Consider the following 18,054-nt stretch of genomic DNA (forward strand, 5'->3'; position numbering starts at 1 on the left):
TACAATAATTCTACTAGTTCTGATTACTAAAAATCTTTATACAAGATTATACCTAATTTATAATCATATCTCTAATTACGACATTTAATCTAAATCAATCATTTTAATTTAAAGATCAAGCGAAGATCTTTGAAAGCTAAATTGGCATTAATAATGAAGTAATTGTCGGCGAAATGATGTATTCTAAAGTGCAATCAGCAATGATTGAAATGAAAGATGAATATAAAGTGAATTCGTATAGGTATCCAGTCAAATAATAAATGGATATTCATTAAATTAATGACATACATTTAACATCAATAACATTTCCGTGCCGTTTGTTATTATTGACGCTATTAATTTTATATTAACGATAAATCATTCACTATATAATTCATTTCAAATAATCTGTAAAATGATTAATTACTATCGCAAATTATGCATGATATATTTTAAAATGATTTATGTTTTTCTTCTCAATAACGTACATAATTATACTATAATGTCAACATATCAAATAATGAGTCAAATATTGATCTAATGTATTAAAATGCAAATACTTTAATATATTAACGTTAGCTTCCGCAAAATTGTACAAAATTTTATTTGAATTTTTGTATGGATAGAAGAAACAAACGTTCTCAGTTGCGAAAGCAATTTTATTCAACGCGGTCAGACAAAATTTGTCTGTCGTTTTTAAGTATCTTCTTGAATAATGGAATCCTTAAAATCTCATTTACTGTCACCAACGTCTTTAGCAACGCGTTAATACAAGAAACTTGCCTGTAAAAACGATTCCAAATAGTTTCGATGCCAACGCCGCCGCGGTAATTAATGCAAATTAAATTCCTGTTAAAGCACAGAAGATTATGCGAATTGTTATAAAAGAAAATATCTAATTAAACTTTCGAAGAAAAATTCTTTAAGAAAAAAATCGACTTGAAATTAGTCAAAAGATCTATATACAAGGAAGTGTGTGTGTGTGTGTGCGTGCGAGATCTTATCTTGAAATCTCTTCTACATGTCCTCAAGTAATCACGATTGTGTAGCAACGGCGTTGATAATCACCGAGCTATATCCCCATAAAATGATTAACTTCGTGCTTTAAAATCAGCGATGATATCCGCGTCAAGGTCAATTTTGACGTCAATTTATTTACGGAATCGCCAGCGTGTACATTTATCTTATGATCGGGCGCTTGGTTAATGACACTGACGCGGCAAAAGTGACTGCATTGAGTACGGAGCAGCGACGCTCCGTATCTATTGCCCGCGGCTTAATAGTTAATTCTAGTAGTTAATTAAATCAACAATTCGATGCGCGAGTTTCCCGTGCAATAATAATGCGTTCGCGCGAAGCAGCTACGCAGTACTTGTGTGCGTTCATTATCGGATAATTAAAATTCGATAGAATATTTACGGAATCTACATGAGCGCGCTTGACCTTACCACTCGCATACCACACACACATATATATACATACATATATAGCGTAATTTAATTAAAGCTAATCAGCGACTTTCACTGAAATTTTTGGTTTCGATTCTAAATTTTGCAATGTGACTTGCAATACGATTTATCGATCGGCGACATATCGATGATGCTGTATCGTTCATGAGATCCCTTATAGTTGTTGTGTGAATCGTATACTAGAGTACGAAGATCCCAATGATGTCATGGTGCAAAGACTATTGTGTCGCTTAAGCATACGCTTGCACTATGGAGACGAAAATGTTATCGCTATCACTGCAGTCTCGTTATCTACGTGCGTCAACACGCCAATATCAATTATGTGGATAGCATATAATAACACGTTATATAATCTAATCATTTGCAAGAGAGAGATTATTGTACTTTTTAGTCATGCAGCGAAAAAGATAACGTTATTTATTTAGAAGATATAATCGAAGAAATATGAAAAAGGAAATTGATATTTAAAAATTTTTTTAATATATAATTCTTTATATGTATATATTAAAAGAATGTCATAATTGCTTACAAAAATCGGAGAATCTTTCACACGTAGCTTTATCATCAATAAAATTGTTCAACTGAAAAATGACATATTAAAAACGCAGGACTTTAATAAAATTTATTCACTTATCATTTCCGCGAATTCTCAGAAACGTGTAAGGAAAATCGTTGAAGTAATGTACTTCGCGAAATCATGGTCATGTATCTGCATTTATCTGATGCACCTTCCGAGATCAAGAGAGGCTTTTTTCCTGTCCGGAAAAAGCACTATTAATCCTTCCAAAGTCTTTTTACAAAACACATCTAATTTATGATGCATTTTATTTTGCTAATCTGCCGAGAGATTCGGATTCAATGCTCTAATTTCGAAGAAAATTCGCCTGCGATTGAAATTTTATCCAGCTGGAGATAATCGCAGGAGCATATTATTTATTCGCATGATATCGCGTGACACGCAATTTTCTCTGTTTATGGACAGTGCTTCGCTCATCTTCGTCCATCTTTTGTTTGAAGTCTATAATAAGGAATCGCGCGCTCCTTTTCAAGCTTTTCACGAAATGTTGACTTATTTGCTCGGCACTTTTAACTTGATAGTATTTCGACGAAACATTTTTCCACGCGGAAAAGTAGTTATATTTTTCTCAAGCCTCGTCGTCACGCTTAAGGCAAACCCGACGTAAAATACAAGCGAAAAAATACGAGCTCGTCGTTTCTAAATAATTTCGCGCATTTGTTACATGCAATCTGTGCATTTCACGAAGAAAATTACTGAAGTAAAATTGATTAGATAAAATTCTATGCGCTTTTCATACATTATTATTTATCTCAATAAATAAATGAACTGAGAACGTGTGTTTAAAGATTTAATAAGGAAAGCAAATAATTTTAAATATTCAAAATCTAATGGAATTTTAATTTTAATTCGTTATTTATATATCATAAATTTAATATTTCTTTTTAAACGTCAATCTTGTATAAATAATTATGTTCTTCTATCTTATTTCTTTTTAATATTTTTGAGGGAATTGAAGAAAATTTTACAACTTAAAGCTACATTTTCTTTCCTCGTTCATACATTCTCCTTTTCTAATTCTATCTAGAATTGAATTTATTAAAATTACTGTCGTGCAATTTTTATATTATTAATTTAAAATTTGTTCGAGATTCTAAAATTTCTTTGTCTCACTGACTCCGTTTCTCACTTTCCTGTAACGTCAGATGCTTTGAGATATTATAATTCGTTTAAAACCGTATTAATTTCGTTGTTATAAATCGCATCGCACGCAAACATTTCCTCTCGTTATATATCTTTCCACGAGAAGTACGCAAATATTCAATTTCTCCGATGTTGTCGCCCGGATTACACGGTAAATGCGAGATATGCACGCTGCGTCAGCGAGAAAAAAATATTCGTAAAAGCCACCGCCCGATTTCGTCTTGCGCGGATTCGTTTCGTAAATTTCTGGAAGGTAAACTGAGAAGAAGCGAAATTGTAATAGGATATCAAGTCGAATTAACACATCTAAAATATTTATAATATACTTTTTCAGAGATTTCTCTAAAAACAGATAACTCAAGAGAAATAATTGGTGTCTCATAATGTAAAACGCGTATAAAATGCGTATTTTATGTGTACATTAAGAATGACATAAGAATGACGTCTCGCAACACGAAGCACATTGGAAATTTTATTCGCGATTGTTATTCTTTTAATATTTAAAACAATTTTGCGCGTTACAAATTTTGAAGAATCCGATTGTTAGTAGCGTGGAATTGAAGGAATTTACGCAACAATGAGGATGCATGAGTATTTCTCCATTGATTTGTAAAGTGGCATCGCATAACGCGTGGCCTACTTGTATCGCGGGCAGCTTTTAATGTTTAATTAAATCACGCTCTATGTATCCAGCAACGTACATCATTCATGTCATTTTCATATCGTGATAACAGATGCGTTTATAGCTGTTTGTTTAGTCCTAAGTGCCGCGTTAAGTGCGGGATTATCGCAAAAAATTCATGCACAATATTAAATTTTTTTTTTTTTAATTTATTCTGTATTTAAGTAATAATAGTTTTCGATTGCGTTAGAGTACGATTTAATTAGACGTTAAGTTAGCCGAAATATAATTATAATCTTATCGGAGAACAAATGCCCGCAGCGCGCATGAGCTTTCCTAAATGTTGCTACGCAGCCAATAACAATTGATAAAAATTCAATATTTATTAACCAGGAGCCAACACGCGGGAGACATGACTAAATTTAGGCAGATGCGTGTGCTTAGCGTGAAAATATTTCTCCCTTCCCCTAATTCGACATGCATCGATAATATCACGCGCAACGTGCAACGAAATCAAAATTACTTGTTAATTGTTCAGCCGCGCCGGTGCGGTTTCGATGTATCGATTAAACGAGTGTTTGAAACGCATTTTTTTTTTTCAGGTAAAAATCATGACATTTGCTATTCATTTCGATAGAAGCGCTAATAACTCGTATATGCGCCACTGAACGCAATTAATGAGGAATTTTACGGCGGAATTCGATGGAAAGCGGCGGCCGATAACATTTTTATATTTGCGTATTAGACAAAAAGCAAATGATGATTGAAATAACAATCATGTCCGTTATCTGGAATTTAACAATTAGAAACGAGATGGAAATTTATTGCGTTTTATGAATAGAGCTTTTTAAAAATTGATTTAAATCAGTTAAGTATCTCTGTCTCTCTTTTTCTCTTTTTCTCTCTCTTTCTCTCTCTCTCTCTCTCTTTCTCTCTCTCTCTCTCTTTCTCTCTCTCTTGCTATTTTCAATTGCTAAGTCACAACGATGATATTTATAGACTGTTGTTCGATTCTTGATTATACTTGTATTTATGTTTTTAATATTTATTAAAATTCTCCCGCGCGGACAGGAAAATATATACGCTATCAAATTTCATTTAGTTTAACTCTTAAATTGCATATACTGATAAATATAAATCTGTTTCAATTAATGACATTTATGAAATTGCTTTTAGCGTTGACCGATGCTTAAGCAAATATTAATTCTTTGCTGCGATGAGAGAAACGAAGAACATTTAAATTCCAGTTAAAGCCGATTGCGTTGAACGTTAGGAAAACCGATTAAAGCATTTAGAGAAATAATTTTTATTATTCAAATACAATCAATAATTATTTCGATATTCATTATATTTGATTATCACATGAATATGAGAAATTTATGTTATTCGACTTATTAATCCACGTTTTTTCAACATTACTGGCGGAGAATTTTTTGATGTATAAATTTCTAGGAATAAAGAGCGTGTCGTTTTGTAAAATGTACATGCAAAATTAGGTCGAGTTTTACATTGACACTTGGCGAGCGTTAAATTTCACAAATTCCCGCAATAACAGAGGAAGGAGATTCACGGAATAAGAAAAAATTCCAACAATGCTTCTATTCTATTATAATATCGTGTTCTTACGGATAATTATTGCGTTGTATTGATTGATCACAAACGCGCTCTTTACTGCGATAATCTAATTAAGCAAACGGAACAGAATAGAATATGTAAATTAAACATCGCTCTGGTTCGCATTAATAAATTGGACGCGAATCCTTTTCTCGACCATTCAAGTCTCTTAGTTAGTTGACGAAGAAATGAAAATTCTAATAAAAAGATAGTATAAAAAATTTACGTCGGCATCACACGATATACTTTACATTACAGTTTATGCGTCTCGATCGTATCGTAACTCTTGTAGAACAATTCGCAAATGGAGAATACCTAACTATCCCGATTAAACATGGCACAAAGGAGAACCCAGTTGTAGAACTTCTCTCTCTCTCTCTCTCTGCGTTTCTAACTCTCGTAACTTTAGATTGAAACGCACTATTATCAAAAATATGAATCAACATATTTTTATCACTAAATAACATTAACATTGCTTCAACGCTCTTTCATTAGACATTAAGATTTTTATGAGAGATGGGGAGATTTTTATAACATGTAGTTCTTATTATACGGCTGGAGGAAGTGCTTCAATGCCGTCAGGTAATTCTTGAGACTTTACTTTGATATTACAAAGAAAAATGTTTGTTTTACGAGAATGAGTATGAATCCCAACTTTTTCATATTTCGTGGCAGATCCTCGCAGATACTTCGACACGCGTGATAAGAGCAAGTGGCTTAACTGCAGGAAAAATGTTATCAAACGTGATGCAGGTATATTAACTTTTTTAAGAGAATATGAAAGATTTCTTTTTTCTCTCAAAGCAAATGTTTTGTAATAAATGTAAAATTAAGTAAAAATAAGGCGCGTTTTATAGATTAAAACGTCACAAGTTTAGGTAGAAGAATCTTTGAGATGATAAGGACAATTGTACTTGCGACAGAAACATGAAGCCCTTCCAACCTTTGCTGTTATAACTTCCGGTCAGTAGAGACCACAATGCTATGACGGGTTTAAAGTTTCAGGAACGCACATCATGTGTAATAATAACATAAACCGTAATAACAACGCAAGCGGTACGTGAATAAAAGTATCTAACTCGCGCAATTTAAATAAATCAATAAAAATGATTTTACTCATACGGAATATATAGAAAATAATTGGCATGAATAAATACACAGATGAGGGAACGATATTACAGATGTCACAGATAAAATGTTGTTGCAATAAAGCTTTATAACTTTTCATAAATCTCTTCAAAAGAATATTTTTTAGTGAAAATTACTGATTGAAACTACAAAATAACATGTTTTATATTATCTCTTCCATGACCTTTACATCAAAATTTAACATTTATATTAAACACATTTTTATGAAAAGAAAAGTAAATATCTCTTTTGATATAACGTGAAATTTATAAAAATATATTCAGAAAAAAATGCGTGCAACTTTTTTTATGTATAAATATACGTCATATATGCAATAAAAATAATGCCGCAAAATGTGAGTATCTTCGTAAATTCTAATATCAATAACAATAGAGAAAATCATTCTCACAAAAGCCTTCGCGTTTTTTATTTCGTGGAAAAATATTAGATCCATTATAGTCTCGTTGCGATGCTAATTGGTCTTAAATGGAGCAGCTGTATGCGTCGAGCGGCGACGAATCATCTTCGAGTTGTACAAAGCCGGAAGTTTCATTTAAATCGACCGTCAACTGGGTTCGCGACTGTTGAATGAAATGCACGTGCACGTGCATTCATGTAAATAGCTTACTAAATTACACGCATCATAAATCATTATCCACCTTTATGGTGGACCTATACGCCTTCGTCTCGTTACGAGAATTTACAAATATACAAAGAGAAAATGAAATTACGATATTTTTCTAATTCAATTAATTTATTTTTAGTCTATATCTTTATATATTTATTTTTTTTTTTTTATTCTCAAAGAGATCTCGATGATCATTGATTTAGCTAATTTGTTACTAATTGATTAATTTTATTTTTGATTTCTTAAATAATATTTTTTCTTGTTTTTATTCAATTATCATGCCTCGTCAAATAAAAATGAAAATAATAGATTGAAATATACAGGAACGGAAGTGTATTGAATCTAACGTACTCGAATGTAGAAACTTTTAGAGAAAGACGGAAATTGATTTTGTGCGCAAAATAAAGAGTTAACTTATTCTTAGAGTTAGAGGAAAAATCGAAAATTGTTTCAACTCCAGTATTCCGATCAATTTTCCCTCAAGTATTTGGAAATTACAAATATCACTGAATTAATCAACTCACTTTGACAATTCATTCAAAGAAATCAGGAGAAAATTGAGAAATCTCGTGCATATTTCATATGATCAGAGCTCTATTCAATCTTCGTTCTTAGAGCTTTTAAAGAATCAGACTAATAATTTGTGTCGTTAAAACTGCATACATCCTTGCCGTATGGATATCATAAAATATGTAGGACGTCCTTGCGATGAAGAAAGTCCACGTGACGAATAGCGATACGATAGCGGGATACGATAATGGGATTTTGAATTAAGAATTTTATTCATGTTTTCCCTGCGGTAAGAAAGAAATTAATTCCCCTTTAAAGTATCGGTGAGAGAAGATATCGCGTACGAAGTCGAGTGTCGACTGTATCTTATTTAATTATTTCGCCCGATTGCTTCGTCCCGCTTAAGGAAACACTCGATACACTTTCAATCTACTGCCAGTAATCTAACTTCTCCGCGAAAGTTTGAAGAAACTGACAATCAAATTCGCATTTTGACACTTTATAAGAATAATCTCTCATATTTTCGTATAGATTTGCACGCTTAATATATTTGTAAATAAAATAAAAGAGAAAGAATCCGCACGCGATCTATTCAAATATAATGCACATAAAATCTTTTTCCAAATGTTTTAATTTGTACGCTCAATTTGTTCTGCTTTTTAATTAAAATTACATGTATGGTTTGTGCGTGTGTGTGTGTGTGTGTGTGTGTACAGTAAGAGTCGCGTTAACCGACGTCAATTTGAACAAGAGCTGACGCTTGTCCATGGTATTTTTTAATTTCACCTCGCTGAAATTTCCATGATGGGGTAGCTTATTTTGGTACTCGCATTGACGATGCGAGAGAACTTTCGAATTATCTACGCGTTTCGTGCGCTTTTCAAAGTAAGACAACAGTCAATAAAAACTGCGCTCCGACAAACTGCATATCTCAATTTAATGTACCACCGCCTACCTGATTAAACAAACTCAGCGGAATAAAATAAGGGCATTCAGTGAACGGATAACAGTCGCGTATAATTGACGCCTGTTTCAACCGATATTAATCCCTCGCAGTTTATTCAGCGGCACGTTAAAAAATATATATTTCTACGCGATGCAAATAAAATACACGGGATCGCGTCCACCGCTCGAGGCATCAGATATCGAATCGATGACAATTGCAATATATATATATATATATATATATATATATATCTAGCAGTAAAATTCATAAATTAATGATACATAATATATACATCATTAATTTATATTCGATTCATTTCTATATATGTATATGTATTATAGAAATATACATGGTAACAATTGTGTTATCGAATATTTGTCTTTATGAATAAAATTATTTTATATTGAGAGAATTATTTGAAATTATATTGAATTCTAAAACTACGCATAATGATGCGAATTACCGCATCCCCATCAACCATTTTATTCACGCTATTTTCATTGACGTACTGTCTACAGAAATACAGAAAATCTGTACATTAGGCTTTGATATAAATTACTCGTAAATCGGTTAAGCAGTTTTTTCCTTACTGCGTTATCTACTTATACTAATTTCTCAGTGAAATCGTTTACTTTGCTTATTCACCAAGTAATTATGACAAGCGTATTATGTTGGTCTTCCGCGTGTCAGTGGGTAATACAATACATTTACAAGCCCAAATTCTGTTCCTTAGTAAACTATATTGACAAGCCGACTACTACAAGCTGTTTCTGATAGTAATTTAATTGAAACTACAGCTGTAATAACATTGCTGTAATATCATCTTGCAAATTTGCGAGAGAAATTGAAAGAAATCCTATAATAAGAGAAAAATGTAGATCTTACTATTTGATATATAATAATAAACAACTTTTTTAACTTAAAAATGCAATACGTAAATCTCGAGATAAAAAAATTGAGAAACTCTAAGATAATTAAATTTAAAAATTGTCTATATATAATAATAATTAAGAAAATTTTTTTAATTCTTTTAAATTTATACTTAAAAAAAAATGAAATTTATATGCACAGTCGCAGAAATATTATTAATCAGTCGTGCAATCTCCATTTTTAACAAGCTCAGATTTGAGATGGTATGGAAATGAGCTTTTCAATCTCTTAACACGATAAGACGGGGAAATGCTGCGTGACAAATTTTTTTTCGCTGAGAATTCTCTAAGTATCTATCGCAAATCTCAATCCGCGAACATTTCTCGGATACGCAGTCGATGATGAAACGCAAGTTCGCAGCGAGAGAGCAGAAGCGGGATTACCCTCATATCGAAATTTGCCTACGGCGCAGCGACGTCACTCTGCGTTCGTAATTAAGTATTCGCTTCTCGTGATGCGTGCGTAGATCCGCCGATGATAACCATCTCTCCACGTCCCCGATGAGGATTTATCATTGCGATTGAAACTGTTTCCGCGATCTGCACGATACCCGAGAAATGTTATCGTTTGCGAGGCATCACCGCGACAGTCCAAGTCGCCAACTCTCTTAATGATCGATCGAGGCATCGTCGTCGACGCGACCCGCGCCACCACCATTAAATTAGCCGCCTTCTCAAAGTCTAACCGCCCCCTGTCCTTTACACTCGCTTTGAAGCGTGTTCTTCGTTACATATCGGGACGCGCGACTTTGACATTTTGCCGTATTGTACGCCGGGAGCAAGTAGCAGGGAACGCTTAAATCATATGCGAACGGATTCGAGAAGACGAATGAGTATGTACCAAACCGCGTCGATTAGCGTGTGTCTAAAGACTTTGAGCCTAATTGCTTTCGTAGTACTCTAGAACGAGATTTGTTGATGGCGTGTATCTGCCGATAATATCCGATTAGGATCAGCTTTAATGCGGGCAGCGCGCGTTTCTACGTTTCGAATACGAAGAGCATAGGTTGCATGATTTAAATGGACAGTCTCGATGAGGCATGGCACGGTTGCTCGATTAGGCCTAATCTAATATCTGTCTTAGGCCGACTCAAACACGTGCGACTTATTATCAATTCAATGTTCGTGATCGTCTGACACAAGGCTTAAATAGATTGGATTAGAACCGTACGATATAACGACTATAAAATATAATCTCATATTGCATCTCTGACATTACTGCACATGCCGGCTTATCGTAGGATCTCGTCAAGCTTATATGATATAATAACATATTTAATGACGTAAAGCATAAAGTCTCCCGAAATGATAGAGTTTACTTCTTTGTTTATTCAGATATTTCACGAATATTTTATACGAGAGTGCTATCTTTTTCGAAAGTAATTTAAAACAAATTAAGGATGCTTATAAAATGTAAAGAGACCGCTTCATTAAGAATGAGATCTATCGATATCATTAAAGTTTTCATGCGCGCGAACTTTTGAAAGTTGTGCGAATTCTATCAGAGTTTTTCCATCTGGAGGTTTTCGATTTTACGATAAATTATATATAAGCTTCCACGAGTGAGAGAAAGAGAGAGCTTTTCGATATTGACACATTACTCTCTCTCTCGACTATCTTATCAACGGCTGTAATACATTGCAAAAGTAACAAACTTCCTTCCATCTCATCCGTAATTGTTTATCGTTGCGATTTGCGCATTGAATTCGCGAATCGCTAGTGTAAATTTCGTAATTATCGATAATTACAGAACATCGACCGTAAACGGATCTCTGAATTTAATCGATCTAGTGGGAGTTTAATGCGGCTAAAGTTTCATATCCCCGCCAATGTGCGCGCCCGCTTCAGAAATCGCATAATTCGAAGATCGGTTTCCGCATTCCCGTCAATCAATTAATTAGCTACGATTTTCGACTGCTCTCCGCTACCAAGCGAGAAATTCGTTTCAAATCGTCGTGCGCGATCTCAAAGAAAACACGTGTATATGACAACATTAAAGATTTTCCGTGCACCTACGTTAGGTAGTTTCGCACGTGTATGTATTCTATATTTGATGGCGTCGTAAAAGATATCGTGTATAACTTTGTAAGTAGCAACGTAAAACATAATTAAGGAAAATTTCGAGTGACGAGAAAGATGAATAAGATTCGCTGCGTGGTCGCTTCCTCGATCATCGATTAAAATCTTTGATTTCGATATATATATATGCGTAAAACAAGTAAGAGGGAAATTTGTCCTGTGATAGTAAAGGATCGCGAGCCGATACTTGTAAATATTGTAGTTTTAGAAATTATGCAGTCCATTAGGATAACAATGCGGGACGAGAATTAATTGAAATGTATAAAATATGTTTGATCCTTTCGTGAGAAAATGCCTGGCGACGAGAAATCTTGTATTTTGTCAACAGATGCAATGCAAACTAAGCCATCGTAACACGTATAGTGAAGTTTACAAAGTACTCTGCTACAGTTCTTAACAATCTCTCCGAGCTTAAGAGTGCATTGAGAGTGTTTGTTGCAATTCTCTTTGCAGTGCTAATTAACGCGTATCGACGTAAATTACATTCCATCGAAATGTTTCTCTTCGTCAGCTAATGCAGGCGAGATGCGTTTGCGATGGTCTTAAATAAATAATGACATAATGGAGTGTCTATATGCGAGTGCCGTTTAACGAACGATGTTTAATTGATGAGTTAATCTCCAAATTTATTAATCATCGATTATCATTCTCGTCACGCGCGGCCGACCAATACCGCATTCATTCGCGAACGCTCGACACACACATTCAACCATTGATTTCCCATTGAATTCAATCAACCGTGCGTTCTTACTTGCATTTACTTTGTCGTATGTGCATATGGCAGATAAAGTGACGCAACCCGAACACATGCTGTCAATCGATAAATTTATCTTATCGCTTCGAACGGTGTATGAACAAGTTATGAATAAATCCTACAGGTTAATCAAATTTTTTTAATAATAGATAAGAATCACAAGGAAGAAAGAGAGAGAAGAGGGAAAGAGACAACGATTAGAATCTATTTTGCGCAATTTCGATTTTTTTTCTCTTTATATAAGAAAATTTTTAATTAAAGTTTTAAATAAAGAAATTTTAATTAAAAATTAAGGAGTGTTTTTCTATAACACGTTACAAGACGCAAATCGTTGCTTTAATAAAATGTTGGAGTGAATTACGCTTATGATTAAAAATAAATCACTCGTTTGTACGAGCATGCTATTGTAGCATCATTAAAATATCTCTGTTATAAAATGCAAAAGACAATCCCATTTTTGAAAAAGCGAGAGGAGTAAAATTGCTAATTTACGGAATTTAATTTTGACGTACGGACGTTGTAATGAAATCTTTTTCTTCGTTTGGCTCACTTGTTCTCGCCAAAAGTAAATTTTAATTCGGCAATTTACGAGACAGAAGCCACCGATATTTGTCACATTTGTATATCATTTGTTAAATAGAATTTGCACATGTCACGAAAATGGACAAAATAGCATTTGGCGAGTATTATTTGACAATCGATTAATACATAGCTCGCAAAGCACAAGATAAAGCACAGCATAAAACGCTGTCACGATGTCGTCAAATGTTTTTTTTTTTTCTAACGTTATAAAATAACTTCTATGAAAAAAATGCTTCCGCCGTTTTCCGCGCAGCAAAATAACGCTCGGCTTGACCATCTACTTAATTATAGATGTAAAGAAAGGTGTTGTTGTTAAAAGTTGCGCAGCGAGAGAGCACACATAAAGGAAAAAAATGTGACGCACGTGGCGAATCAAAAGTGTACTTTCTTTCTTTCTCTCTAGAATACACACACATATATATATATATATAATTTTCGCAGGAAACTCATCAGAGATCTGTATAAATGCCTTCCGGGAAATGCGTTTTTAATTTTCTTCAGAATTGTTGCCGACGATCTTCACGGTCTGCGAATTCTAGAACAAAGTCGCTTCTCTTTCTGCTATTAAATCCGGATTGACTCTGGCGGATCATCAGAATCCATTTTTAATAGATATTTACCGGGACTTAACAATGCATCTCGCGTAGAAAAAAAAAGAAAAAGATAATTTTCTATCTATTTTTTATTTTCTGCCTGTATCGATTTAAAATGTAACGATTACCGATGTTTCCTTAATTTTACAATCGCTTTTGCCATTAAGACAACTTTTGCGGTCCATAAACCGCCAATTTCCGCGTGTTTGTTTGAGTCAATTCCCGAGGTTTTCCTACGAGCGGCATTTCGGATTGCATTTAAGGCAACGTTTAGTGGCACTCGTAGATATCGTCGAATGCATATTGTGTTCAGCTCGCATTTATAGGGACGCGCGTTAAATTGCTGCGACGATGAGAGAGAGCCTGTGCTCCGAAACTTGAGAGATTAAATCGCGATAATATCGTTTTGCATTTATTGCCGCTCGTCTACCGAAAGAGAAAGAATTGAATGTCATCGCAATAACAATCGGGTATAGAGTAAGAGAAAGATTGAATGTCGGCAATAACAAAATTATATTCTTTTCGACTCTCGCACGCGGAATGCAAAAGCACGAGGAATGCAGTGAAATGCATTCTCTCGCATTTCTCTCGTGATTTTAATTTTATTCAGTCGCGAAATATGAATTTGTGTACTGTCGAAATATACGCTATTTTATAATAATCTGTATTATTTTAACTTTTTTTATCACAACTTATCAAACTTCTCAAGAAAGATTAACTAAATTCAAATTTTTATAAATAATAAAAAAATTTTTATAGATAATAAAATATACAAGTTTGTTCATTAATTCCGAAAGAAAAGAAATGCTTGGTCTAGATTATCGATTTTTCTCAGATATTTTAAGAGAAGCGATATACATATTATTAATATTAAACATTGCCAGCAAGTAGAGAAGAAAGATTTATGATTGAAATTTTTCTTACAAATATCTTAAATAATAACAAAATTAATATTACTACATTTGCAATTTTAATAAAAGTAGATAGAATAATCTTTTTTCTCTTTTTATAAATAAATATAAAATATCAAACTTAATAATTTTGTTGCAAATTGACAACGGCTCAAATAAGTCTATTTTTTTCATAAACGTAATGATTTTATTTTGCAATTTCAATAACACTTTAAAATCGCGCGTCGTGGTTCAATTCTGCTCACGCAAAAATATATAAATTCTTTCATATCAATAAATAATATTGTTACAACGCTTGTCTGACGTTCCTATCGTGTGTCATATCACTGTTCATAAATGAAGTTGCCAGGCGTAACTTTTATTTTAGCACATAATGCATATATAATTAACTTATCAATCAAATTTTTATTACTACATTTCTTATACGATTCATTATACAGATATGACAAACAAAAAGCTGAAATTAAGATATCAAGAGTATTCTTATGTTCTCAAATGTTTAACTGCGGAAAGTGCAATCGAACAACTTGACGAACTTGCTTTGTTATTCTATCGATGATTTGTGTTTGTATAAATAATTGGCTCTGATTGGCATGCAGAGTCAATATATGCGCTCAGATTGATGTATTTACGAAAGATTTAAGATGCATTAATGATCTTCATGCACTTGATATTCTTGTTTTTCGTTTTCAATAAAGTATATATTATTGTTAAAAAAATTAATGTGATTAATAATTTGTATCAATGGTGTAGAAAATCGTGTTACATCGAAATAAATTTCTTGAATCAATAAACATCAGATATCTTTAATAATTTTAATTTTCATCGTTTTGCTCTTAAAATACAGTGTTCCATTATTGGCAACAAAAACCAGATTAAAATTGCACAAACTTTCGATTATTAAGTGCTCTATAAGAGGCGAAATCGTTTAAAGAATTGATTTATGTCTGATATGGCTAACAACACATTAACTGGATAATTTAAAAGACTCTTCATTTTTGTTTTTATTAATTTTTAAAAGATTTATCAATTAAATCGGATAATTGCGAATTAATCAAGGAAATTTATATTATTAAATCTGTTTTAGAGACGATCTGTAATTCAAAATTCGAGTCCTATTTATGTGCATAAAAATATTTTATATTTTGAATTATATCTAACTTTTTTAAAACGAAGAAAAGGGAGATTATTTCTATGTTTATACATATCCAGCTGTTCATAAAAATATAAATGGATATATTCCTCGTGTGCTCGTGTACTGAATATGTTGTTCACGTATGTAACATTGGAGTTACTAACATTCACCTGAACAACAATTTCTAAAGTTACATAATGTTGCCACGGTCTACGATAGCAAAGCATCAAGGAATTTATAGTTACGAGGCTGATACGACGCGTTCGAAACTCTTCTTAGCCGCACAATTTATCAGCATGTGCATAGACGACAAGAAAGAAACCAGCGCCACGACAAATGCTATTTTTCTTTTTTATTTATTTATTTTTTTTTTTTTTTAATCCGGTTAATGCCATAGAGATTGTTAAAGACATGTCGTTTTATTCTTTCGACGTGATGTAGTACTCAACATGTAGCATAGTAGATTTTTGAGGCAAATGACAGGAGCGAAAAAAATTATTAATCTAGGTTTTGCATTTTGCGAAAAAATGTTGCACGTTCGTTATACTCGAACGAACTGCCAATTTTCCACGTCGCTAAATTCCGATACGTTGTACTCTGTACAACGAAATATAATCACGCGAGATATATTCCGAGAAGTTTTCAGCATACATATATGTTGCCCCGTTTCTCTACTACACTCTGCGAACGGATTTATGAAACATATCGAAAATTGCATCATAGAACTCTTGATATTATTATTAAAGTGTATAATTAATGATTACAGAAATGATAACGGAAAGAGCTGTATGCATAAATTAATAACGCAAGAGAAATGCGTTATTGATTTTTCTTTTATACACTTTCTGATTGTTTATAGCAGATTGCGATCAACCACAATTATTACCATGAAATTATTATTATTTGCATAAATTTGATGGCAAACGAGTGGAAAATTATATTACGAGCTCGATTACACAAGGAAACAAGGTAACAGAGCTTGTAAATCGTTATAGTGTATATCAGGTTTTAACGGTTTCAGTTTACCATCATCGCAAATCTGCACATATATGTATGTACATAGATTTATTCTATTTTTTGCTCTTTTTACGTGATTATTCTCGAAAGCTATTATTATTATAGATATACTATTTCAATAATAATAACAAAAAAAAATTCTTGAGAGTAACTATTATTAAAAACTTTTCCTTTCAATAACTACTGGTTTTGCGGAGATTATCACGTAGAAAATGATTCCTGTATTGCTGTATTCAATGAAGTGAAGTTCACAATATTTTCATTCGTAACAATAATCGTTGTTATACTGCCGGTATTCGGAATCGATAATACAGATAATAATAAGTAAGAAGAAAATTATTTTTGCCCGGGGAGACGTATCAATTTGATCGAATGGAACAATAACGAGATAGAAGGACGCCTAGCGTTGCGTAATAAGCAGTACTGTGGTTGCATTTATGGATATTCGATGAATCGAATCTCTTATCTTAACGATTTTTCGAAGGTTTTCACTGGTATTCTTTGGAGAAATTATTCCCCGGACGGCGATTTAGTGACGATAAGACATAAGGGGGAAAGTCGAATGTATATTTTTGGCAAAGGATGAGATTCACCATTATACATATTTGCTAGCTTTTTTTATTAACAGTTATCTCTATGAAATATCGCGAAAAACAGATAAAATAATAATATAAAAAGAAATACGCATTGACTTAAAAAGTTAATTTTACGATATTAGATTTAATTCCCAGCAAAGAAAGGAGCTTAGTCTGCGACGAAGGAATTATGCGGAGATCTGTGATTACGGAATAGGAAATTATTCCCATGACACGAAAGCTCCGCGTAGTCAAAGTAGTAGAAAGTGTCATAAATTTTGGAGAACACACACAGAAAGAGAGCGCTTCTCTAATACGAGAAAAAGAAAAGTCGCGCGCTCGTCGCGCCGGCTCTGAGAAAAATAAAAAATCTCGATTGTTTCCTGTCAAAATGTTCTCTCAGTATTCCATCAGGGACGCGCGATTTTCTTTCGCGAAGATCATATAACAGGATGGTTTGTGCCACTCTATTAAATGCATTAACGTGACTGCAAAAACATTACTGACGCGCGATAATAATGTTGTAATAAAGGGTCGCCAAGCGCGAAACTTCTCGGCGAGAGGATAATTAAATTAATTTCTCGATGCTGATTGTGTAACGTGATTCGCGAACCGGGTCAAAAGAAGAAAAACTCTATTTATCTTCTCCTGTTGACACAATGGTTAGTGGTAATAAAGCTATCCGTTGTTCTTTACGGTCGCCGACGAACGATTTGTGAAATCATTACCCTGTATTAATCATACGTCCGTTAAATCAACAGAAATTACTATAATATACGAGCTTTAATTAATTATAATTTTATTTATTGACGAAATTCCAGTCGACTACTCTAACGTTTCACGTCAAACAGGTATTTACAAAA

The 18,054-nt window shown here is 33.3% G+C and overlaps 2 protein-coding genes across 5 annotated transcripts in view; one reads left to right on the plus strand and one right to left on the minus strand.

Annotated features, from left to right (window-relative positions):
- Positions 1-18,054, plus strand: part of LOC126851291 (uncharacterized) — a 77,633-nt gene that overhangs the window by 14,594 nt on the left and 44,985 nt on the right. The gene's annotated exons all lie outside the window — the stretch shown is intronic.
- The window catches only part of LOC126851297 (calexcitin-2), a 30,408-nt gene that overhangs the window by 9,040 nt on the left and 3,314 nt on the right, over positions 1-18,054 (minus strand). The gene's annotated exons all lie outside the window — the stretch shown is intronic.

This window comes from Cataglyphis hispanica, chromosome 8 (genome assembly GCF_021464435.1).
Source record: "Cataglyphis hispanica isolate Lineage 1 chromosome 8, ULB_Chis1_1.0, whole genome shotgun sequence".
NCBI classification, from domain to species: domain Eukaryota; kingdom Metazoa; phylum Arthropoda; class Insecta; order Hymenoptera; family Formicidae; genus Cataglyphis; species Cataglyphis hispanica.